Source organism: Zootoca vivipara, chromosome 12, assembly GCF_963506605.1.
Source record: "Zootoca vivipara chromosome 12, rZooViv1.1, whole genome shotgun sequence".
Taxonomy (NCBI): domain Eukaryota; kingdom Metazoa; phylum Chordata; class Lepidosauria; order Squamata; family Lacertidae; genus Zootoca; species Zootoca vivipara.
The window spans coordinates 37,796,006-37,816,401 of NC_083287.1; the positions used below are offsets into that span (position 1 = coordinate 37,796,006).

Consider the following 20,396-nt stretch of genomic DNA (forward strand, 5'->3'; position numbering starts at 1 on the left):
AAAATTTTGTTGGATGGCTGCAGTCAGACAGTTAAAATAATTATCAACAAATCTTTTTAAATGTTAAAGGTGCTCTCTCTCTCCCCTTAAATCTTAAGAATATCAATAATATATATCAGATTAAGCTGCAGATCCGGGTAACCTGCTGGGTCCCAAATTTACCATGCTATTATGCGTCCTTTCAAATCAAGCGATTAATTCCTGTAGTGCATAATGACAATGAAGTTGACAATCCCCAGTATAACAGAGCGCTTCCTTTTTTGAAGTTGAAAAATGAAAACAATTGGGTCATATTACTAATTCTTTGTTGTTGACCATGATGAATGTGTGGAAAACATGGCCGCATTTCTTAGCTCTATCTGAATCCCCACTAACAGCTTTCCTATGCCAACCTCTCTTTTATGAAGAATTCAATGTTCAGTCAAATGCTCATTTGGCTGCTAAGAGTGTTTATCATGTCTGGGCTCTGTTTAACAAGGGCTGAGCACAGGAACTGGACGTACCCAGGCAAAAATCGAGTTATGTTTGAACCACTTGGTTTCAATTATGAAATCCATTCATTCTGTAAAGCTTACCTTTGAAGGGTGAGGGAATTGAGATCTCTTACCTTTTTTTATCAATTGTGTGTGAAGTCTTCTGGTAATCTGAATGGGGTGGTTTCCATATTGTATAAAATACTTAGCTCCATGTCTGTGTCTGCTGAAGAAGCAGTGGGGAATGGGGGATCCTTCCACATGTGGTGGGAGTGTCCAGTTGTACAAGAGTTCTGGATGAGAGTGTTGCAGGAAATCTCTGCCATTGTGCAACGAAGTATTCCAAAAGCCCCTAATTTAGCTTTATTGTCAATGTTTCCTAATACAGTCCAAAGTATTGTGTCCCCCCACCCTTTTTGCTTATGGCTGCTCATATAGAGATTGCGGAACATGGGAGACTTCACATACACTTTACGTTCCAGGCCTGATGGAATAGAGTTTGAACTTTGGTTATGCTGGGGAAAGTGATTGAGCCTATTAGACTGGCTAGAGGAGTTAAAGCAGAGACATCATCTCACCGACAAAGGTCCGTATAGTTAAAGCTATGGTTTCCCCCAGTAGTGATATATGGAAGTGAGAGCTGGACCATCAAGAAGGCTGATTGCCGAAAAATTGATGCTTTTGATTTTTGGTGCTGGAGGAGACTCTTGAGAGTCCCATGGACTGCAAGAAGATCAAACGTATCCATTCTGAAGGAAATCAGCCCTGAGTGCTCACTGGAAGGACAGATCCTGAAGCTGAGGCTCAAATACTTTGGCCACCTCATGAGAAGAGAAGACTCCCTGGAAAAGACCCTGATGTTGGGAAAGATGGATGGCACAAGGAGAAGGGGACGACAGAGGATGAGATGGTTGGACAGTGTTCTTGAAGCCACCAACATGAGTCTGACCAAACTGCGGGAGGCGGTGGAAGACAGGAGTGCCTGGCGTGCTCTGGTCCATGGGGTCACGAAGAGTCGGACATGACTAAATGACTAAACAACAACAACAAGAGGAGTTAAATATATATATTTTTCCAGTTACCTGATACCCTTTTGTTGTATATGCAACTTGACAGCAGGATGGGGTTCTTCTTTGAGAGTCTCAGTGACCGCCGTGCTCTGACATAATTCCAAAGCATTTTTGGCCTTTTGCTTGATACTCCTGTGGATTTCCTCTGGCCTTTTTTTAAGGGGCAAGTCACAGAACTCAGTTCTGGCACCTCTCAGGTGGATGCCATTGCCATTATATGAGGAAGAGGGAGGCTTTCATTTGCCAGTTCTGGCACCTCTTTTTCTAGAAAACTAGCACTGGATTCCCTTATCTCATTTGCCTATTATTCACCTCTGTGTTTTACTGTCTATCCCATATCATTCCTGTACCATTGTTTTGTAATACTGGTTTGTGTCCTATGGTTTATTTTGTTTCCCATCACAAAAAATTCAGTAAAAAATAATTTGTAAAAAATGAAAGTACAGTATGCACAAAGAGAAACCAAGCAGCCTTGATATTAACAATGTGGGCAATTCATTTTAACTGGTGTGCTAGGTAAAAAAGTGGTCCTGTTGCGTATATACTTTGCTGATCCCTGCATTTTAGTTAAGTCCACCTTGCTGCCTCAGCTCAGCATATGGCACAGTCTAAAGGAGACTGTCCTCTGGGAATTGTCAGGTTCCTGTGTACCCATATGTCCTAGTGAGGGAGAAAAAATGCTACAACCCAAAAATATGTTGTATCAAAAGCACCTTATGAAACCAGCCCGTCTGCAGTGTGTAATGCAGAACCGGAATGCTCCCTCACCCTTGCTACCCTGTTCACAGTATACAAAATTAGGAGGTATCCTGGAGGTGGGGCATGAACAAGGCTGGATTGTGTGATGCACTGACCAGAAACTGCAACCACATTCCTATTTGTTGGTAGGTGCCATTGATTTTTTACTTACACAGCTCCAGAACCCGCAGTAGTATAATATTTCTGGACTGTCTTCAGGGGCAACTCTAAGCCAAGCAGGATGTATTGGTTGTAATAGTTTAAATTACTCTTGATGACAATGAGTCTTGTGGGTAATAAATAAATAAATAAACAAACGGCATCCATCAGAAGCCACGACTCATGGGAGTTTGATGACTGTCACCCCAATGATGAAACACAGGAAGCTGGAATAAAATACATGAAACCCTACGGGCCCCTTCTGGAACCCTCACTTTGGTATATAAAAAGTTTCTGCAAATAATGTATGGCTGAGCTGCAGCCAAACAACCCTGAGTGCTTGTTTTATCTTTTGTATTCGAAAGCATGTCAAAAATGCAAGTAGATAAATAGGAACCGCTACAGCGGGAAGGTAAACGGCGTTTACAGCGGGAAGGTAAGCTGCTTTGTCATGCTGGCCACATGACCTGGAAGCTATACGCCGGCTCCCTCAGCCAATAATGCAAGATGAGCGCACAACCCCAGAGTCGGTCACGACTGGACCTAATGGTCAGGGGTCCCTTTACCTTTACCTTTATGAAGAAGAAGAAGAAGAGTTTGGATTTGATATCCTGCTTTATCACTACCCGAAGGAGTCTCAAAGCGGCTAACAATCTCCTTTCCCCTCCTCCCCCACAACAGACACCCTGTGAGGTGGGTGGGGCTGAGAGACTTCAGAGAAGTGTGACTAGCCCAAGGTCACCCAGCAGCTGCATGTGGAGGAGCGGAGACACGAACCCGGTTCCCCATCAAAGTAGGAAAGGCATGTTAGCAGACTCAGTGTGCAAAAGAGAGAGAGAGAGAGAGAGAGAGCGCAACAGGAAGTATGGATTATAACCCACTTCTGAAAGGATGACAGAGAGGAACCCCCTCAGAGAGGAATCCTACAGGAGGGCATTCCAAAGTTCAGGGGCTACAACAGGAATGGCCCACATAAATTAGCCCCCACATAAAGAGGTGTTTTTAGCTCATCTGTTGTAGGGTCTCAGAAATGTGGAGGTCACATGGGAGGAGGCATTAACCTTCCCCAACCTAAGTTCCCCAGTTGTTGTTGGACTGCAATTCCCCTAATTTCCAGCCAGAATGGCCACTGTTCAGGGATGGTTGGACCTAGTCTTAATCAGGATATGCACCACTACTTCATGATGCAATCCTATACCCACTTACCTGGGAGTAGGCCCCATTGAACCTTTCAGGACTTGCTTATAAGTAGCTACATACAGAATTGCACTGTGTGAGATCAAAACCAGTACATTGGGTTAAGCTCGGGAGCAGACTGGTAGCAGCAAGTGTTGCAAGCAGTAGGTAGAATGTGAATATTTCAATTTGTATCTGTTAACAGCTGAGCTTCAGCATTCTGCACTAGCAGCCATTTCTGGACTGCCTTCAAGGGCAGCTCCAAATCAAGCATTTTAGAATAATATGTCCCATTTCCTAACAGCTGTCTTGAGTGCTCTGATGGGTTCCAAGAGTGAAAACCGGGCAAACATTCAATGACTGAAACCTGTCAAGTTTCTCTGTAGACTATTCTCTTTTCTCCTCCTCCTCCTCCTCCTCCTCCTCTTCTTTTTGCAAGAATAAACTTGAATTTGTTCATGCTAGTGTGCATTTGGCTACTAAAGCAGAATGTTTTAGATCAGGCATCCCCAAACTGCGGCCCTCCAGATGTTTTGGCCTACAACTCCCATGATCCCTAGCTAACAGGAACAGTGGTTGGGGAAGATGGGAATTGTAGTCCAAAACATCTGGAGGGCCGAAGTTTGGGGATGCCTGTTTTAGATTATACATAAACTCTTGGTTAAAGTGTCCCTGTGCTCTACTTGACATTCCAAAATCTATCATTGTTATTCTCCCCAGATTTCTCATTCAGTCAGAGCACTGGAGAAGTTTTTATTTCCCCTTTTGTATGCTTGTAAACTTGCTTCATTCTTGCAAGATCAACCAAGCAGACTTTCACCTCACATTTTTGGAAGTCTAGTCAAGAATGACATTTTTGGAAGTCTAGTCGAGAATGACTTATTACCTTTCAGAACCACACCTGCAAAACGTTGTGTATTCTGAGCATTGCTAAGATAAAGATAAATGCTACAATTACCCCTCACCCCACCCCAAAAAACCAATCCTTTCTTCTCTCCTTCCTATCTATCCCAGCTGGTAGGGATGAGGTAGAAATATGATTCAATTCCCATTTAAAGGCAAATCTACCTAACTTGCACTTTCTGAAACATGTGAACACTGAAGCACAGGCCTCTATGAAATTTGCGTTTCCCTGAATTTTGCAATGCAGTTTCCCGCCCAAGTAGCGTATACAAAAATGCACGTTAGGATAAAATGTACATAAAATGCAAATATTGGCCAAAAATATATACAAAAATGCATTATTTTAGGGATTGTGGTTTTGAAAACAAAAAGTGTAATTAGGCAAAATTGCATAGAAAAACGTGTCTGTTAGGAACTTTTCTTTTAATATAAAAAGTGCAAACTAATGTTGAAATGCGAACAAAGGAACTTAAGATAGAAAATAAGAGAAACCAAAAATGGCAGATTCACCAATCCCTATCTGTTGGTGAAGATAATTTGAAATGGATAATGGTTTGTAAAGCCACTTGGAAAAGCAAGCAATATTATGGGAGGAATAATTACCAAAAGTCTTCAGATGAAGATTTTGATTTCCCCCCCCTCTCTTCCAGTTGGAAGCCTTCCCCCTCACTACCAACCTGCATCTGGCATTCTGATAATTTTCACATAAAATCCGGATGCTTGCCAAATGCGACTCTACTGTACTGTATGTTTATAACAGTAATTACTTTTATGGTAGCTATCTGGAGCAAAATGTATTTTCTAGCAACTTATGGGCCACATAAACTTTACTGCTGTCCTATTAGTATAGTGAACAGAAATGTAAAGCACGAGAATAGCTTTCTGTATTTATTTCTTTTTTAATGATTCTTATGAGTAGCTGGGCTGATTATTTTTATGGCATGGTTTGAAAAACAACATCTAGATTTAGAGCTATCCTACATAATGCAAACCCCCAAACCCCCACTTTGATGGCAGCAATGCATAGCTGAAATGAGAATGAAAGGGGTCTGTTAGAAGTGACTTTTCAGTCTAGCTTGCACCCTATTTTGCATTCTCGCTTTGGTTCTGCGAGAGTGCGTGGGTGTTTGTTTCTGTGAACTATTTTTAAAATCCTACTAAGATTTTAAATAAATCACTAAATAAAATGGCTTAAATCAGGGACATTGCTGGGTCATTAAAGGGCTCAGAATGCAGGGCTATGACAAAAAAGTTGCATAAAATTTCCTTGTGTGCATGTGTGTGCGTGCCCCTGAGAAATTAAGAAATTAAGGTGATTGTTGGCTGGGATTTCACCAGCATTGTGCTCCAGTGCACTCCTAGGGGCCAACTCCTAGGGGCCAAGGTCCCTTTGCCTTCCCCAATGAAATATTTGAGGGGGCTGTCCCCCCCAAGTTAAAATGCATTGCCATTCAAATGGTGTGTGTGTGCACTGTGTCATGTGATTGATTGTACGGCACAGGGCTTACCCCCCCCCCAATACTTTATTCAAGTTGGCACCCCTGAGTGCACCCAGTTCCCCCATAATTATTTGGCTTCAGGACTCCTGTGAAAAACATTAGGTTGTTACAAGACATTAAATGAAGAGATGATTAAAACACTGTAGATAGGGGGAAGTCCTTGATGGAAGGTTCGTTACATTCACGATCTAAAGTAGCATATTCCTCTTTCGAGATGTGATTCCATTTCAACAGCAGGAACCTGGAATATCTTTACCTTCTCACAGAGTAGACCTTCACTCTTGAAACTTGAAACTTTATAGTCAAGCTTGATCCAGACCAAGTGATACATGGCGGGGGCCAGGGGAGAGCATTCTAGTCCTCTTCAGGCATTCAGAAATAATGTGGATGAAAAAGAGGTATGCCCATTCCATCCCCAGCCTTCCTGTGTTGAGCAGGAAGATCTGAAGGGGCTTCTACGTGTGTATAGCTGAACATGCAAAGTTTCTAAGAATATTCAACCGAATGTTCAGACCTTGTGAATAAATTTGTGAAGGACAGTGGTAGAGTGGATGTATCTGTTGTGCATTTTAATATTAGGCCTGTGTTGTGCCGTTTGCAGTGTTTATAATGATAGCTTTATTCTGAAGTGCCTTGAGCATCTAGCAGAGGCAGAATATGCACATTACAAAAAGTAAATCACAGAATGTGATTTATACTAAAATCCCGCTATTATTTCATCTGCAAAACTAGTCCAGGTGGCTGAAAGTTACTTTCATTCTCTAAAATGTTCCTTGGTGCCAAAGCAACTGGTATCATTAGTTTACCAAATAATAAAAATGTAGAGCCATGAAGCAGAAATGTATTGTGACACTTACCCATAATACACTTATTTCAATAAATAATTTTCCAGGTGCTGGTTTCATGCGTGTGACTGACCTGAAGTGGATTAAGAGAGAAGAGGCTAGGTCAGCTGAGACAGTAGTTGTTTTGGCATTTGTATCTTCACCTATGTATTAGTTTCTCTTGGTCTGCAGTGGTATTCCAAAAACAGCATTCCACTACTTGGTAACAGAAGGCAAAGGAGCCCTGCCTGCTCCGCTGGGTTGTTGAGTTGCTCCTATGAGCTGAGGATTATTTAGGGGAATGGGAGATGTATTAGAGGGCTATCTTGAAGAGCAGCAGCAACGAATTCATCCGTTCATTGCTCAGATGCATACTGTTGATGCAAATGAAGAGAAAGCTTTGACAAGTAGTTTCCACACACCCTTGAATTTGTGCCTCTGCTGGGAACTCTCAGCAGGAAATCCTCCACATGTTTTCCTTTAACGCACAACAACTTAAGAGAACTGTCTCATTTTGATTCAAATATCTGCATGTAGCAGTAACATAACCTAAGCAGGGTGATGATAAATGTCACTGCCGATAAAAGGAGCACGGTGATTCGACTGGAGTGAATATTCAGCCATATAATACTGAAAAGAAGAAATCTTAACAATCAACACTCAAGGGCCCTTTAAAAAGAGTAAGTGTGGCTACATTTTTGGTATGTTGAAAAAGGAAACGATTCCTCTACATCCCCAAGGAGCAGAGCAAGGCAGTTACTGGATGCTTTACATTGCTCTGCTAATTCTGGCTTATTTTAACGGGAACACAAAAAAAATCTGGCTTACTTCAACAACAAAATTGTAAGTAAGTTTTAAAAATATACAGTTTTTACTTTGGCACAAAATTATGTGGCTAGGATTTTTGCATGCAGAAAAAGTGTTTTTTGCACTCTGAACGTTTTGTGCCATTTCTGACCTTAATTAAAGTTTTGGTTTGTTACCCGTAACTATATTTGAATTCCAAATTACCATTTCCTGCTTACAAATATGTATACAAACAGTCACGTTTTAATAATTAAGATGGTTGCTTATTGCTTTGAGATTCTAAAGACTACTGGTTCAAATGTCATGAAAAAATGAAAAACCAGTTTGCGGTGTTTTGCTTAATGTATGAAATAAGTCAAAACAATTATCCTACAAATGGTTTAAAACATTAGAAAACACAGCCTTTGAACGTAATGCATTGAACATGGTACTTGTGTTACCACGTTTTGTTTTGTTTGCCTGTAGTTTCTTTCTCAGAACTGGAAAGGGTAAAGAAAAAGAAAACAGAGGATGCAAGAAAACCATTTTCATATTTTTATATACAGTTTCAAAGAAGGGGCTCACAAAAATGAGGTTTTGAAACAGTATTTGTTGCATACACACCCCAGCTCCAGCATTGATGATTTTAAAGTTCTGGCTGAAATGGGCTATGGAACCAGTTGATTCATGCCTGTATTTTTGAGACAGTAAAGTCTCCCAAAAGTGATGATGGGTAAAGTGGGTAAAATTGTGAAAAGTAACTGAAAAGTTACTGCCTCTGATGAAACACACTAAAATAAATCATACATTGATTGTTTTAATCTAATAAAGTATTCATTTCAGCACTTGGTGTGCCACTAAAATAATGAAAGGCAGTGTCAATAAGACTAGCTATTTAAAAGGGTATCCAAGAAAGGTAGGTGTGATTTGGGTGGGAGTGGGCAGCTGGGCGGATGACAACTGAAAATTAAGAAAATATGCACTCTTACATAAAGCACATGGTTTTTAGAGCTTATAATAATGGCCACCTTAAATTTATTAATTTTTTTTAATGACTTGGCAGTGAAAGGAAGTTGCCGAGTATGATTTCATATGAATGCCTTCAGGAATAGATTCCTGCCAAAGCCAGGGCATAGACCTGAAAAGGACACTAAGCTGGTACCGTAGTAAATCCTTGCCCCCTAACCCCAAGCAGAGCACTTCCTACTTCTCTAATATTAAAGAAGGCAGCCTACCCCCAAAGCAATGAAACAATCCCTCCCTCCGTATTTCTAGGGCAGTTGTCCCTTCTGTCAGGGTTCAGTCATGCATGGAAAGTATCTGTTTCCTCTTTAACAATAGCAACTGGAGGTGGGCAGCTGGACTGAAACCATGGAATACGTGGAGTTTATCCCATTACTCCCTAAACTAGGCACCCCCAAACTGCGGCCCTCCAGATGTTTTGGCCTACAACTCCCATGATCCCTAGCTAACAGGACCAGTGGTCGGGGAAGATGGGAATTGTAGTCCAAAACATCTGGAGGGATGAAGTTTGGGGGTGCCTGCCCTATACTGTCAGACATTGGACACCCCACCCCGAAAGTGCCCTTTGTGTTGGAAGGGGAAGGTTTCATTGGTCCCAGCCGATGTCACTAACCAAAGACTGTACTGATAGGAGCCAGAATTTGCTTTGCAGTACAGGGAAAATTCCTTAACACCTTAGCATGTAATTGGCTGAGTGTATGGCATGTTTAGGCTAGTGGTAGACAACATGGTATTTTCCAGATGTTGCTGGACTCATAAACTCCCATAATCCCTGTCCCTTTCACATTCTGCCTGGGGCTGGCAGGAATCTTTTGTCCAGCAACTTCTTGGGTGGTGGTGTTCCCTTGGTTTAAGCCAGGCATCCCCAAACTGTGGCCCTCCAGATGCTTTGGACTACAATTCCTATCTTCCCCGACCACTGGTCCTGTTAGCTAGGGATCATGGGAGTTGTAGGCCAAAACATCTGGAGGGCCGCAGTTTGGGGATGCCTGGCTTAAGCCTTTTCCGAGCAAAATAGCCAAAATAATCAAAAGGCCCTTTAGCTTCTTTCTCATGTGGTTTCTGCAACCTGTGACTGTTGTTAACAAAGGACAGAATGTCAAAGGGAACTGAGATGAAACACACAGCCATACCAATGTCGGCTTTACATATGCATTGAAGACCAGTAAAAGAAAAAACTGATTTGAGCCCTTTGTGCTTACCGAATAGAAGGAGTCTTCGAGTAAGAAAGCTTTGAAAAAAGTGAAAAATTGGAAAGGTGAAACGGCACATTATAAGGATGTACATTGGGCCAGACAGCCTTCTATTCTGGTGGGGGCACTGGTTTGCAGGCAGAAGCTATAGCTCCCATGATAAGGTTTAGCTGAGCCAAGGCACATAAGCCCTGTCTGTATAAAACAGCTGTGGTACACAAATATGAGGAGATGTAGCCTTTATTACTAATCCACACTGTTCAGTCAAGCTCGAAGATATTCTTCCTGCTTCTATAAAATATCTGATGCGTTTTGGGTCTTATGGCCCTTTCCCAAGGGTGAATAACGTAACTTTGGAAAGCTCTATTCAGTGCTTGCTTGAACTCGCAGGATAAACTGGAGGATTGAGAGATATTAATGAGGAATTTCTCGCCAATTGTGCCCTGCTGAAGCTAAAAGATGTGTAATCCATACTTCTGCATGGAACGCCATTTACATTAACTTGCATAGGTGGAGACATCCCAGTACTGTATTGAAGTGAACTGGGTAGCATCCACATGCAGGAGGTGCACGTAAGTTTCTGTTCTTTGGCTGCTATTTTTATTTTATGCATTCTTGCTAGAACAGCTTTCCCCACCCTGGTGTTCTCCAGTTGTTTTGGACTGCAATGCACACCATCCCCAGCCCGCATGCCCACTGATTGAAGCTGGAATTCAGAACAGCCAGCAAAAGTTAGGCAGGATTCAGGAGGGATGGGGCAAGGGAAACAGCGCTGGGAGCCACGCGCCTTGCTGCCCCTGTAAAACCAGAAGCAATACACCATGAGGGGGGGGGGAAACGACCCAGCGGTTCAAATGGAAAGTGGCTGCAGAGCAAGCCATGGATTGTGTGCCCCCTGGAGGCCTGCCCCTTTGCTCACGCGTGATTCGCTAATTCAGCAAGCGGGCAGGATCTATTTCCCAGGCAGTAAGCTCAGCACACAGGCTTTGTTTGCTGCGTAGGAAAGCATATGCAGGGCAGATTCTTCAACGTAGGGAGGAAAAAGAGGTGGCAGTAGAGCATACCGCCACGTAACGGATGAAACAAAGCCCTGTTCCCAGTCAGTGTGCCAGTGAGTGGTCAAGGGTAATTATAGTAGTAGTTCTCAGCAACTGGAAGGCGCCACAACTTTCAGCTACTCCTGGGCAAGTGTGCTAGCTGGGGCTGTGCGGTGAAGTCTCAGAGTCCTCTCTGGGTGCAGGCAGGAATGAAGTGTGCAGGCACTGTGATGTTTCTGAACTGTGGCCAGGTTGGATGCAAAGGAGGCCTTGCCTGGTCAGCAGAGCAACATTTTCCACTCCCTGCTTTTGAGGCTCCATTGTCCACTTCCTGCTTTTGAGGCTCCATTGTCCAACTCTTCCAGCCCAAATTTTCAGTTGGAACATTTTCTAAAGCCACAGAAAGAGATATAAGTTAGGATATTTATTGTACTTGTGGACAGTAAACATAGCTAAAAGCTTAGAAGCTGCCAATCTTCTCTAATATTTAATTGCAGTTGTCATCCATGTATTGCTGCTATTTATTTTATTTATTGCATTATGTCCCATCTTTTTCTCCAGCAAGCTTCAGATGGCATACATAGTTCTCCTCCTACTCATTATCCCCACAACAACTCTGTGAGGCAGGTTGGGCTGAGAGGCAGTGACTGGCTCAGCCAGGGAGCTTCCCAGCTACTAGTCTGACACTAATCACTACACCACTCTGGCTCTCAATGAACACATTTTCCAGGTCTAGATTTGGGTACAACTGCCCACAGCGATGGCCGACCCTACAGGCAGCTTAACCACCAACAATGAAATATTACGACTCAGCTTAATGTATCCATATTAGAGATGTGCAAGTTCTCTTTGGATTGGCTTGTTAATTTCCTGCAGCTCCCAGAAGAAGAAAACCCCCAGAAGAAATTCCCAAGTCAATCTGTGTATTTGGGAACATCAGCCCATCAAGAATACTTTCTTTCCTTACCTTGAAGGTATGTGTGTGAGGGAGAGAAAGAAGAGCCTCTCCCATTTTCCCTGATGACTTGGCATGCTGTTTGTTGACTAGCACAATAGGCAATGGATAGGAGGTTTGGTAGAATGGCTTGCAGGGGTGGGAGGAAGGCTGAGGGGAGAAGGATGCTGAAACAGATGTTGCTCAATTACAGCTGCCATCAGCCCTAGCAAGCAAGGCCAATGGCTAGGGATGATCAAAATCTGGTTCAGCAAAATCTGAAGGGTCAAAGGTTCCCCACACTTGCCCTAAAGTTTTCTTCCAAACCTGAGTTAAGAGAACTTGACCAGCATCTTTAAGAGTGATGTGGGCTGTTGTTGTTGTTTTTAAATTGAATTGGAAAAGTTTCAGTTTGTATTGTTAAAATTGGAGTGAGTAATTTAGCATGCTTATTTTCACCAAAGCTAAAAACTTCTAAACTGCCAACCTTGCCTAATACTAATTTGCAATTGGCATCCATTCATTGTTACCAGTTGAACTCATGAAACAGAAAATTTTCCACAGAAAAACAAAGCCCTGGAAAATTTTTCCATCCACATTTCTGATCTCTAGCCCATTAAACGTCTGCTTTCCCTTCTGTTTAAGCCCTGCAGCAACAGTTTACCCTCTTGTGCGCAATTTCTCCATGCATTCACCACAAGGCAATTTTCATGATTTGTTATTATATGTGTCACAAGTGGAATATGTTAGAGAATAATATTTCAGTAATGCAGAATATGTGCCAAAGCATTGCCATTATACTGCACTTGATTTGCAGAAATGAATATTTAAGTTGAAAGGTGGGCATTATTGCTTGCGGTTAAGTTTTGTGGCGGCACTAGCTCAATCTGGGAATTGGAAGCAGTAATGAAATCTTTTTGGAAGCAACAGGTTAACAGTTGAGAAATGCTGAAAGAATGCTAAGAGGGTCCTTGGACATAAACATGTATCTACAGTATATGTATACGTATATGAATATTCATGCTACTATAGTGTCTGGGCATTTTATCTCTAATAAGAACCCATTGCATTAAAGAAATTGCATGTCTGGGTGTTTTTGGATTGCACTGGGTGTTTTTGGATTGAGATGGAGTCAGTTGGCTTCACGATCAGAGCACAGACGCGGAATCCTATTATTTTCTTAATTAAGAATTACTGTTAGGAACACTTGACAGTGGCTTATAATGCCAATAATCCAATGCAAAATAGTTGTTGTTTTAGCTCAAAAGCAGTCTGTTGTGGCATTAACCCCAACTTCACCTTTGTCAGCTGGGGTAGTTGTTGGACAATCAGAAATGTTTGTTTCTTGGGAGGTCATTTTAAAGTTGCAGTTTGTTTGCATGTGTGAATGTACCGTATATATTATCCCTATCTCTTTTTCACTTTAAGATTACTGTTGGAGAGAAATGCAAGATCTTTTAATTGATAGCGGTCAGAATTTAAAAGAGTTGTGCTGACTGAAAAAAAATCATTCACTTCTTTTGTTGATCTTGCACACTGATGCACACGACCTCCTAATGTGATTCTTGGCGTCCCATACAAAGTCACTCATCCGTGCTGGACGTGAAAGCAGCTTCCTGGTCCGTACATGTGCTGTGTCGCATTCCTCTGGTTTTCTAACAAAGCTTTTAATTGGTATGCTGTGACTAATGAGCATGAAGTCCCAGAGGAAATGGAGCAGAATTTTCTATTATCCACCAGGATGAACTTAGCACATAGATTATCAGGGCTTCAACTCTGGGATATATCAGGGTCAAAGTCTCCAAATACAGTGCAATAATAATTGAAGGTTTCTTTCATAAAATTACACTAATCAATTTTAGCTGAACTGTGTCATGCATGGACTACCCTGAGCAGCGTCGTGTGGTGACCTTTTCAGCAAGAAAGAAATGTTTTACTATAGTTAATAGCAGTGACTTTGTGCTGAAAATATTGTCTTCTTCTTCTTCTTCTTCTTCTTCTTCTTCTTCTTCTTCTTCTTCTTCTTCTTCTTCTTCTTCTTCTCCTCCTCCTCCTTCTCCTCCTCCTCCTCCTCCTCCTCCTCCTCCTCCTCCTCCTCCTCCTCCTCCTCCTCCTCCTCCTCCTTCTCCTCCTCCTCCTTCCCATTTCTTGCCTGCCCACTGAAGTCACTCCTCAATATTACCAAAGCAGAATTGATTATCCTTTTCAGAGAAAAAGGGTTGCAGGCTTTAACCACTTGGAGTTTGATGGGAAGTAAAGCTGCAAATCACAGAATCCAGGGAAAACCCTCAGGTGAACTTGTGTCACTAATGACAGCCTTTCACCACAGGGTGCACTGTTCATTGCTGCCTTTCTGGATTATGACCAAAGTCTACTTTTCTTCTAGTCCAGAGTTTCCCAAACTTGAGTCTCTACTCCAAGTAATGTCACATGATGAAATGGGCATATTTGCACTTAATGAGCGAATCAACTTAAATACTGTGTTATACAATTATAAGCATAATTATGTTTAGTAAGTGTATATACACTATACATTAGTATAGGTGCTGCACACCATGCTTATGTGATTTGATGAGACAAAAATTGGGGTGTACTGTGTTTATCCAGCTTTTGGTGTTAGTGGTACAGTTCTCAGCACAGTTCTTGCACATTTCCCACTCCTTTTCCAATATAGACTCTTAGTCTTACAACATCCCTCCGGAAATTCAGATGGATATATTGTTGTTTGGTATATGGGGTAGACAGGAGGCAAACACCAGAGCAAATAAAGCTATGAATTGAATATTTGTGGAGCCCAGAAGGTGTGTAACTTCATTTTGTACAGTATTAAAAACTCAAAAGAGATTTGAGAATCCTTGCGGAGGTTCATGTGACTGCGCTCCTGAAACCTCAATTTGTGCCTTCAGTTTGTTTACAACAGACATTCACGCTACCAGCACAAACCAGTCAGCCCCATAAATTATGCTAACTCTTGAGTTATTTATTTATCCTAATTATTAATTCAATAGTGTCCAGTAATGTATCTCCATTAGCACCTTGTAAACTGAAGTCGATTGATCTGATAGCTTGTGGCTGTTGGAAGATTCCCAGCTTCAAAACCATTTTTGCCCGTTTTCCTTGGCAAACTCTTATGAATGGCATTCTTCCAGTGAGTTACCTAACTGGTCATAAATAGGTGTGACTAGAGGAGTGTCAGTTCAGAAAGTAAAGTGGGTGCTCACAGGAAGTTGCGTTTTCAGTGCTTTGGATCTTGCAGTGTATTTTTAAGCTTTTCAGTTAAAATCCTTGACGTAGATTTTGTTTAAAAAAGAGAGTAAATAAATGCAATTTTTTAACTGGATTCAAAGTGCTGGGGGAAAATTCTTGCATGTTAATAGGGGCAAGTACCTAAATGATCCAGGGACACGGGTGGCGTTGTGGTCTAAAATACTGAGCCTAGGGCTTGCCAATCAGAAGGTTGGCGGTTCGAGTCCCTGTGACGGGGTGAGCTCCCGTTGCTCGGTCCCTGCTCCTGCCAACCTAGCAGTTCGAAAGCACGTCAAAGTGCAAGTAGATAAATAGGTACCGCTCCAGCGGGAAGGTAAACGGTGTTTCCGTGTGCTGCTCTGGTTCGCCAGAAGCGGCTTTGTCACGCTGGCCACATGACCTGGAAGCTGTACGTCGGCTCCCTCGGCCAATAACGTGAGATGAGCGCCACAACCCCAGTGTCGGTCATGAGTGGACCTAAAGTTCAGAGGTCCCTAAATGATCAAGGTCCATTTGTTTTGTTTTTTATAAAGTGTTGAAGGTCGGGACTCGTGATCTAAATTATGATGAGAAGGCAAAAGAAAGCTAGTGGCGGTCTCGTGGCATTGGTGCCTCTATTTAGTGTGACTGATGTTCTCTGGCACAGGTTATTGCACTCCTTGGTCCAGTTTGAGACATTAATGCTCACCAGAGGTCTCATCGTGACCAGGGTTTGCAAAACCTGGTTCATAGTTAGCATGCATTATGGTTACAATAAGTACAGCTGTAACTCATAACCAAGGCTGTGGGGAAGGGCTGCAGCTCAGTACTTCAGTACATACTTTGCAAGTCCAGGTTAAAACCTCGGCATCTCCTGGTATGACTGGGAAGAGGTCTGTCGGAAATCCTGGAGAGCCTGTGCCAGTCAGGGACCAATGAACTGTCTGCTGGAGAGCAGTAGACTCGTAATCTGGTGAACCGGGTTCGCATCTCTGCTTCTCCACATGCAGCTGCTGGGTCACCTTGGGCTAGTCACACTTCTCTGAAGTCTCTCAGCCCCACTCACCTCAGAGGGTGTCTGTTGTGGGGGAGGAAGGGAAAGGAGATTGTTAGCTGTTTTGAGACTCTTTGGGTAGTGATAAAGCGGGATATCAAATCCAAACTCTTCCTCCTCCTCTTCTTCCACATAAGGCAGTTTCTTCTGTCCCTCCCCATGTTGATGTTGTCTGTGTTCAGATGTAACACTAAACTGGGGTTTAACATTTCATGAACAAGCCTTGGGCCCACAACTGTTCCCCCCCCCTACAATTCCAGTATAGCTGTGAGGAGAAGGGCAAAAATTTTGGTTTCCATTTCCAAGTAGCTGCTTTTTGTCATTACTGTATGTTCAAACCAGGACAAACTTCAGATTTTGAGTTTTGGTGTTGGCCTGTTTCCCTAAGCCATTGTTACGATTAGGGGTCAGCAACCTTTTTCAGCCATGGGCCGGTCCACTGTCCTTCAGACCATGTGGTGGGCCGGACTATTTTTTTGGGGGTGTGTGTGAACAAATTCCTATGCCCCACAAATAACCCAGAGATGCATTTTAAATACAGTGGTACCTCTACTTACAAATAACTCTACTTACGAATTTTTCTACTTACAAATGGAGCTCCGTCCGCCATCTTGGATGCGGTTTAGATAGGGTTGCTTCGACTTACGAATTTTTTCTCCCAATGCATTCCTATGGGATTCGACTTACAAATGTGTGTTCGGAACGCATTAATTCGTAAGTAGAGGTAAAAGCACACATTCTACTCAAGTAAAAACACTAGGCAGGCCCTACAATTCCTATGCCCCACAAATAACCCAGAGATGCATTTTAAATAAAAGGACACATTCTCCTCATGTAAAAACACACTGCTTCCCGGATCGCCCGCGGGCTGGATTGAGAAGGCAATTGGGCTGTATCCGGACCACAGGCCTTGGTTGCCTACCCCTGGTTAAGATCAACCACAGTTCCAGGTCCATCACATAACAACAAACTATGGTCAATTGAAAATGAAATATTTCCTCCTCACTGCACTGTCCCATGGTGAAGTGGGGCAGGAACTTCCAAACCCCATTATTGCTAAGGAGATGGTGGTGGCAATTACCACATGGGAAAGGAGGGGCTGAGAGTAGAAACAGCAGGCCCTGGTGTAAATCACTGCTATTCAGTGTGTGATGAAAATCCAACCAACACACTTCATTGTAAAGCAGAAAAGAACATGATTACCATAGGTCTTAAATGAGCACGCAGCTAATCTAATGGAGATGCAATGACCTAAAATTAGAAATAAAAACATTTTTAAGTAGGTGCAAATATTTGTAATATAAATGTGTAGCTGACGTATGCTGTTTTTAAAAAATGATTTCACAGCTGGCTTCAACATTCCCACGTGCAATGCTATTGATTCAGGGCTGCAATCTTGGCATATTCATGCAGAGAGCGGCAATTCAACATGCGAATGACCTTGCTCAGTTTTAAAAGGAACAAATGCTATGGAAGGGCTTGTAGTGTGTGGCAGGATGTTTAATCAGTTTCTTTGCTTTAAGGAACAGTAGGAAGGAAATGGTGTGTTAAAGATTGTAACTCCTTATGCTTCTTAACTGGCTACACCAGGATCTTAGGACAATGGGAGATCCATCCCCCCCCCAAGGAACTTCCTATAGCTCCCTCTATTTTTAGATACTTAATGGCACTGTCCCTTCTGTGCTAACTGTTTTTCTTCTCTGCTTCCTGCCCCCCCCCAACCTGCTTTCTGTATTCTGGTTGCCCTTTTAAGATATCGCCCATGCATTTATATCCAGGATAAATTACTTACATCACCAATTAGGTGCACATTTTCACAAGGGAAAAAAGATAAATCCACAATCTATCAGGATGTATCTTTAAAGTGCTACATTGGCTACACTTAATTATTAATAATTACGTTATTAGATGTACCATTACCCTGTTGGAAGTAGTCTACACTTTCTATATTCTTAGTGATGGAACCATCATTTGAAACTATCTAGTGGGGATACCACTAGAAAGAGATTAGGAATAGATTGTTCATTTCTGAACATAACACAGGCTGTCATGCTACATAGTATTTCAGAATCATTTCAGAATGCCATGGTTTTGATATTGTGAGTAGGCATCTCGTTTTGATAGAAACAACTTTCCAGTTAGCTTGGACAAACAGTGCATACGTAACTCCGAATCAAGTTCTACTGAGTTCAGTCGAATGCGAAAATGCAATAAAATGCATGAAATTCGCACTAAAACGCTGGTGAATTTTATGGGGACCCCTAAAAAGGAAAAAGAAAACTGATGTGGCAAACCAAAGTCAAGATTGGAAAAATGAAAAACCAAAATGGACATATTCACTCATCCCTACCCCTGAGGCATAAGAGAACAAGTCTTTGCTCTTTTCTATGTGGCAGCCCTTGAATTGTTTGTTGACTGGCTTTGCTTGTGTCAATCATTTAGTGCAGTCCTCTTCACCCTGTGAAATAGGCTTGGAAGCCCATTTCAGGAGGAACATTGGAGAGGGAAAAGTTGGGTTGAAGCATTGGGTGGGTGAGGGGAATTTTTATTGTGTCTAGATATTGGATAAAGAGCTCTGTTTGAAATAAAACTGTCCAGCTGAGTTACAATGTTTGTGCTTTTCTTTATGTTACATTCAAGTGTAATATCAGGCCAAATGGTTTTTTTAATAAAAAAGCAACAACATTTAAATAGTGTTAAAGGGAACATCAGCTTCCCAGTATAGAAATAAACTTGAGGAGTTGCTTTTGTGTGTGACATAATCATAATCATCAATAAAGGGAGCCTTTGTGAGTTGTTTTAAGTAAAACCCGGTTATAGTAAAACCCGGTCATGCTTATCAGAACTCAAGACCTCAATACGTTAATAAATGTTTATGTATTGCATGCATTTGGTGGTAGTATTTATTATTAATTATGTGGCAGGTTGCCACCTTTTATCCTGGTGGTTGCTGCTCTTTCTTTCATTTCTCCCCAAAGGCAGATCAGTTTTATATCCTTTTTAATGACTTTCTTATTTTACTTTGCCAAATATTTGGTGGGGGGGGGGGGGTCTTTTCAATATTCCTTCCTGCCCTTCCCAGTGGAGTGGAAAATATCTCTAATGTCATGCTGATTACAGAGCTGTGCTTTCTGGGGTTTCCTGTACTTCATTTGCTTCCAAGTTTCTTCTTCTTTACAACTCTCTATTTCTTCATGTGGTTTGCACTTAGCTATTCCCTGCCTTTGCTTCTCAAGTTTCTAGGGACCCCAAGAAGAGCTGTGATCCATGGACCTTATATTCCCTTGTTCTGTTCTCTCTCGTGTCTAAACTAAATCCCCTTTCCACCTTCCGTGAGGCCTCTTTGAGAAGTAATACTAAACTATGGTTGAGTGTCCTTCTCAAGCCTCCTGTCCATCCTTTCTCCACCCTGCCCAATTATGGAGATGCTAACTAGGCTCCGAGTGGTTTTTTGTTTTTTTTGCTGCCACTGCAAAATTCATAGGGAGAGCTGTTTGCATTGGTGATTCAATAGATTAGATTAGATTTATTCTATTTATGCATTGCTTCTCTCAAAAGGGAGTTCTGAAGCAATTTACAGGGACTGCATAAAATTTACAACAAAATCCATTAAAACAAAACAACTACCCTAAAAGCATTCATCCACAAAATTCACCCAGGGGCATAAAAATAACCATCCCAGCAATGTAAGGATAAACACCAAAAATAAATGAGCAAACCCCTGATCATTAGCAATGTCCAAATGTCTAGGAGAATTAAAAAATAAAATAAAATTGTTTGATGCTGGAAGCATTACAAAGTTTGTACCAGGTGAACTTTCCCAGGGAAGGGCATTCTGAAATTGTGTGGCCACCACAGAAAATTCCTGTTCTCTCATTGCCACCTTCCAAATGTCCCTTGGACATACAGAGAAAGACCTCAGATGTTGCATTGAGGAATGAAAATGCAGTGTAGTGAAATTAGGGGGATTTGTGTGATGAGCATTTACACACTAATGGCTTACAATGCAAAAGAGTTTCTTTGCAGTTGTACTTCAGGGTCACCACCCTATGCTTACTTATTGGAATAGATCAGTCTTAAGCTGCAGGGCAAGGCATTTGGATTGATTACTGATTGATGGGTGCTTGGCCCTTTATTGCACAGCCGAGACAGTGGTTTCCATGCACAGAAAGTTCTACTTGATTTTTCAGATGTACCAGCCATAAAATCGAAACTAGAATTAAAAGTTACTGATCCATTCCCGCACTGCTGTCATCGCAAATCCTGGTTTCAAGAAACAGCTGCATGGAAAATGGTTGTACC

General features: G+C 42.0%; 1 protein-coding gene across 11 annotated transcripts in view; it reads left to right on the forward strand.

Moving 5' to 3' along the window:
• The window catches only part of KIAA1217 (KIAA1217 ortholog), a 333,401-nt gene that overhangs the window by 96,944 nt on the left and 216,061 nt on the right, over positions 1-20,396 (forward strand). Inside the window, exon 1 of one of the 11 annotated variants that reach the window (XM_060280834.1) lies at positions 7,361-7,522. The exons of 9 other annotated variants lie outside the window; for them this stretch is intronic. The gene's annotated coding sequence lies outside the window, so the exon portion shown is untranslated. Of the gene's footprint in view, positions 1-7,360; positions 7,523-7,592; positions 7,686-20,396 lie in introns of those variants that run through there. One more of the 11 variants, XM_060280835.1, reaches the window with a different exon arrangement.